Source organism: Hipposideros armiger, unplaced genomic scaffold, assembly GCF_001890085.2.
Source record: "Hipposideros armiger isolate ML-2016 unplaced genomic scaffold, ASM189008v1 scaffold_820, whole genome shotgun sequence".
Taxonomy (NCBI): Eukaryota; Metazoa; Chordata; class Mammalia; order Chiroptera; family Hipposideridae; genus Hipposideros; species Hipposideros armiger.
Window position 1 is genome coordinate 534,225 of NW_017732170.1, and position 5,756 is coordinate 539,980.

At 36.3% G+C, this 5,756-nt stretch overlaps 1 pseudogene; it reads left to right on the forward strand.

The window, feature by feature from the left end:
- Positions 1-250: 250 nt before the first annotated feature.
- Positions 251-1,198, forward strand: LOC109374411 (glyceraldehyde-3-phosphate dehydrogenase-like; annotated as a pseudogene).
- The last annotated feature ends 4,558 nt before the right edge of the window (positions 1,199-5,756 follow it).

The window sequence follows — 5,756 nt, forward strand, 5'->3', positions numbered from 1 at the left end:
CAGTAACATGTTCTACGAGTATGCCTTACGCAGTGTCAGACACACAATAGCCCTCAATAATTATTGAATGAGTGAATAAATGGATGAGTGAACAAATCAAAGAGAATGGGGAGATGTCATAGGATATAATATCACTTAGGTTTATTTGGGAAGGAGAAAAGTAGTTCAAGTCACTTGGGCTCTCTGATCCTCCCTGTTCAACAGGCAGCTGCATCTACTTGTGCACTGCAAGCCAAGTCCCTGAGACACAATGGTGAAGGTTGGAGTGAATACATTGGGCTATACTGGGCCCCTGGTCACCAGGGCTGCTTTTAATTTTGGCAAAGTGGATATTGTTGCTATCAATGATGACTTCATTGACCTTAACTACATGATCTACATGTTCCAGTATGATTCCACCCCTGGCAAGTTTGGTGGCACAGTCATGGCTGAGAATTGAAAGCTTGTCATCAATGGAAAGTCCATCTCTGTCTTCCAGAGTAAGGTCCCACCATCATCAAATGAGGTGATGCTGATGCCGAATATGTTGTTGAGCCCACTGGAGTCCTCACTATCTTGGAGAAGACTGGGGCTCAATTGGAGGGTAGAAGCAAAAGGGTCATCATTTCTTTCCCTTTTGCAGTTGTCCCTATACCCCCATGTTTCTGATGGGTGTGAACCATGAGAAGTATGACAACTCTCTCGAGATTGTCAGCAATGCCTCCTATACCACCAACTGCTTGGTCCCCTTGGTCAAGGTCATCTGTGATAACTTTAGCATTGTGGAGGAACTCATGACCACAGTCATTGCCATCGCTGCAACCCAGAAGACTGTGGGTGGCCCCTCTAGGAAGCTGTGGCGTGACAGCCGAGGGGCTGCCCACAGCATCATCCCTGTTTCTACTGGCTCTCACATCCATGGCTGTGAGCAAGGTCATCCCTGAGCTGAATAAGAAGCTCACTGGTATGGCCCCCTGCATCCCCACCCTCAGCGTGTCAGTCATGGATCTGATCTGCTGTCTGGAGAAAGCTACCAAATATAATGGCATCACAAAGGTGGTAAAGCAGGCATTGGGGGACCACCTACAAGCCCTTCAGTGCTGAGGCTGGCATGGCCCTTAATGACCACTTTTTCAAACTCATTTCCTGGTATGACAATGAATTTGTCTACCAGAACACGGTTGAGGACCTTATAGTCCACATGGCCTCCAAGGAATAAGAGCCTCCTGGACCACCAGCCTCGGCAAAAGCAAGAGGGGAAGAGAGAGGCCTTCAGCTCCTGGGGGTCTTTGCCCCAACTTGATCCCCCACCACACTAAGAAATTTTCATCCTAGGCACAGGTTCCATCCCAGGCCCAGGGGGAAAGGGGGAGGGACTTAGGGAGCCCTGCCTTATCATGTACCATCAATAAAATACACTGTTCCTGGTAAAAATAAATAAATAAAAAAACTCATCATGGACTGGTAGAGGAGATAGGGATAGACTGGGTCCTAGGAAATATCATGAAGTCATTTGCCCAAGACAATGCAATGCCATTTGCCCAAGAAACTGTAACTAATTTAGTCCAGAAAATAGAGAGTTTGGTGAAGCTTGAGTAATGAGTCTTGTACTTGACATTCTCTCAGTAAATATTTAATAAATACCTGTTGATTTCAATGCCACTGAAAAAAAACATTTCATGAAAATTGTATGCTGTCTTATTAAAATAAGGAAATAAACTAGAATGCAGGGATACTCCATCAAAGGTTATAATATATCTTTGATTAGAAAATGAGTGATAAAAAAATTCCAGGTGACTAAATCAAGGTCACAGCAACAGAAATGTACTTCCCTCATTTATCTGAAGAATAAATTTTAGCTCTAATTATTATGATACTTTTAAGCATACTCACAAATTTATTGACTTCTTTGGAACGTATAATTAAATCTCTGCTTTGGGAGATACTAATATTAATGTGTAAAGATAAACCTGAAAGCACATAGTGAAAATGGGAGTACTAATAGCTTAGTCCAAATAACTGCCTTTCTCTCCTAGCAACTTTAAATACTATGTATGTACGGTGAGTTACTTACACCCAAAAGTTAATGTTGATATAAAATCAGTCGCCTTGGGACTATGACCGTCTTCTGTTTCTTAGTATTTCAGGCAGGTAGCATGTTAATTACATCACACATGAAATGTTGGAGAATAGTAGAATGTAGCATGACATTGGTTATTTATGTCTTAGAAGACTTTTCTAAATGTTATAAGTTGTTCCAAGCCTAAAATAACTTGTCAGTCCAAATTGGACCAATGGAGACCTTATAACTGCATTTTGATCTTTTTAAAATTTTTCCCTAAGTTTTGGATTGACCTGCTAATAAAGAAAATTCTGAAACATCACAATATTTGCTTTCTAAATCAACAAATTATTGCAAGTATAAAACACAAAGTCCACCTTTTAACTGTTTATTGCTATCGAAAGTCCACTTGCTGCATTTGATTAAAAGCAAAAAAAAGAGAGAGCTTCATGTGAATCTTTGATACATAGTCATTCAATAAATGAGTTGATTGGTTGATTGATATATTAACTACAAAAGGTACCGTATTTGCCGGCGTATAAGACGATTTTTTGGCCCTGAAAAATATGCCTCCAAGTGGGGGGTCGTCTTATACGCCAGGTACACTTCAGATAGACTGCCCATAGTGCTTGCCCCGTGCTTAGTGGCCTCCCGATGCCCGCCCACTTCATTCCACATACCGTTCAGGCATCAGCAGCGCTGCTGGGTGTATGCTCGGCTGTGTGCGATTTTGCGAGTGTGGTAAATTCGGGTTACCGTATATTTCTTTACATATGCATTATACGGCGAGTATATAACAAACTCTGTATTTTGAGTGGAAATGTTAGGGGGTCGTCTTATACACCCAGTCATCTTATATGCCGGCAAATACGGTAAAACATTTATTTATATTTTAGAGAAAGCTGATACACCTGGAAAATACTCATAAACCAGAGTCATTTATTTCTAGTGTTAGAGAAAGCTTCCCAAAGATGCTCAGGCTTAAAATAAAAAAACAATATCATTTAATGAGATGTCAAGAAAAAAAAAAGGGGGGGAGAGAAGGAAGACTGAGAGCATTCCATTTGGAGATAGTGGCATGTGACAAAGTAAGGATGTATGAAAACATGAAAGGTTTGAAGAAGTTGATTCAAATTCTATTTTCAGAAGAAAAGTATAGAGCAGAGAAATATAAATATACAGTCAGTCATTTGCTTTAATAGATCATTTGGTGCAAGGCTATCAACATTACTTCAGGAGCCAAGATAAGTGAGGCATACCAGCTCTTTGAGTCATTGGCTCTCAAAAGTATTTATATACTCTGTGTTTTATTGTTCACAGTCATGCCTGCTTTACTGATCTTTCAAGGTGATTCACACCAAACTGTGACTGGCTGAAGCTGATGTGAATAAGAGAAATATAGTTATTTCTTATATACTTTTTAGAAATGCTTGCATCCTAAATAAGAAAAGTTGAATCTTTTAAAAGATGAAGACTGAGATTACTTCTAAGTCAACACTTTATTCTGTTTTTGAATGTAAATCTGTGCTAATGGAAAACATAATTTTCCAGCATGAATTAAATTATTGTGCTCTATATTTCCTGCTGGAGAGAGTAGGTTCCTGCCAATATGATGTTACATTTGCATTTTGATAGCACACAGTTTTAGGCTGCTCCCTTCAAATTCAGAGAAATACTAATATATTATATTAGAGTATTCTCAGGGGAAACATAAGAGTTCCATTATATTTCACCAGGCACATTCATAGGACTTCCAATAAAATCTGTAAATTTTATAAATCAAAAAGTCAAGTAATGCAATACCTTATTTTCCATGGAGTAGGATACATGCATCTATTTCTTCATTGATAAGCTTATTTCATTTTTCCAGCAAGGACATCAATAATCTATCAGATTTGTTTCTACTTCAGCAGGAGTTTTAAATGTCAGCATATGAGGCTTGTGCAACAAGATAACAGGTGAAATGTTTAGACTATTGTCAATGCAGTCTTAGGAATAAACGTTTGAAAAACACCCATGAATTTATAACACAAACAAATGGGGATAATTTTTCCAATTACATAATGGTTTCACTGTGTAAAATCAAAACTACTACAACAAAAACGTTTTGACTTCTTTATATTGTAGATACCCTGGTTTAATTAAAGAAGGACTAAATTGTTACAATTTCAATTTGTGTATAACTTTGCAGAAACATTGATTCCGTGAGATTAGTAGATTTGTAAAGACATCAATGTAAATAAACATGTTTGGAACCCTCGATACTGTCCTAGATTCCATGAAATTTGTTATTGTGACAGTGCCCATTCAGTAAGAATAATAAATGAAAACAAACTTAGCCTAATAATTGATGCTCATTATTCATAGCGTATCAATATTTAAAATTTAATTTGCTTTCAAATGTACACAGTGATTTTTGGTATAGTCCCTTTTAACAATAATGTGAGATGCAATGTCACCAGTAAGAGGGGAGTCTGGAGAAGTTAACTCAGCTACACAAAAGAAAAGATTTTCTAACTCCAAGTTTAACATTATTTATAATAAACAATGCTAGAATAATGAGTCATATGAAAAGTATTATTTTAAATATATCAATATAATGTTTGATAAACAAAAAGTGTACGTCCAATCTCCTATCCCTAGTGTGTTTACCCCATCACAAAACTTCTTAGTTTTAAAACGTAACTTGTATAGACAACTTTCTTTTTAAATCAGTGATTTAATCTTCCAACAAGTATTTAGTAAGCACTAAAACTAGGGAAAAAGCAATGAAAATGATAGGACTAATTCTTTTATTCATGGCCTATCACCTACTGTTGTGTTCCTTACTATCTACCATCATGCCTTTCAATCCCGAAAGTTTCATGGATGTCTTCTATTGGTACATACAGAGTTCTTTATAAAATTTTTAAATTTTGAGGTTTTTATTTTAACTATAATATAAAAAGATAAATATAACTATATTTTAAATCAGTGCTGTCCAACAGAACTTTCTATGATAATGAAAATGTTTGATTTTATGCTATTCAATATGGTAGCCACTAGAAATTTGTGGCTATTAAGTATTGAAATGCAACTAGTGTGACTGATGAATTGAGACTTTTATTTAAAATGATTTAAATTACAATTTAAATATCCACATGTAGCTAATGGCTACTGTACTGGAAAGTGTAATTTAAGATGCTCTCGGAGTTTAACACTGCCATTTGAACTAAGCACTTCTGTTTGATTTTATGTTTATAATCAGGCCTGACCATGTGAAGCCCAAATGATAATATGGTTTCCCATATTAATGAAGGTTTCCAAATAGGTTAAATATTGAAAGATGGTGGGAGTTTTCAGGCATCACAAAACTAAAGCAAATAAGAATGTCTTACTGAAAAGGTCCACCTCATATTAGCAAGTATGCAATTCAGGTTACGAGCAGTGTTTATTTCTATCAAAATAGCATTAGCTCCCAACTTAAATTAGTATCAATAATTGAATTATGTAAACTTTTCATATTGACTATTTAATTTGTGAATTTGCTTTGTGTATTTGCACAAGAGCTATAGGCAAAACGAGTTTATCTAGTTTTATGACGCACTTATTTAAACAACAATGTAATTTAAACATTTTATCAATACTAAAGAAACCATTTTTTCCTTGAAAAGGTATCATTAATCACGCAAGTTTTAGAAATACTAGCCTAGCAAATTATATGTAGTAAGTATGT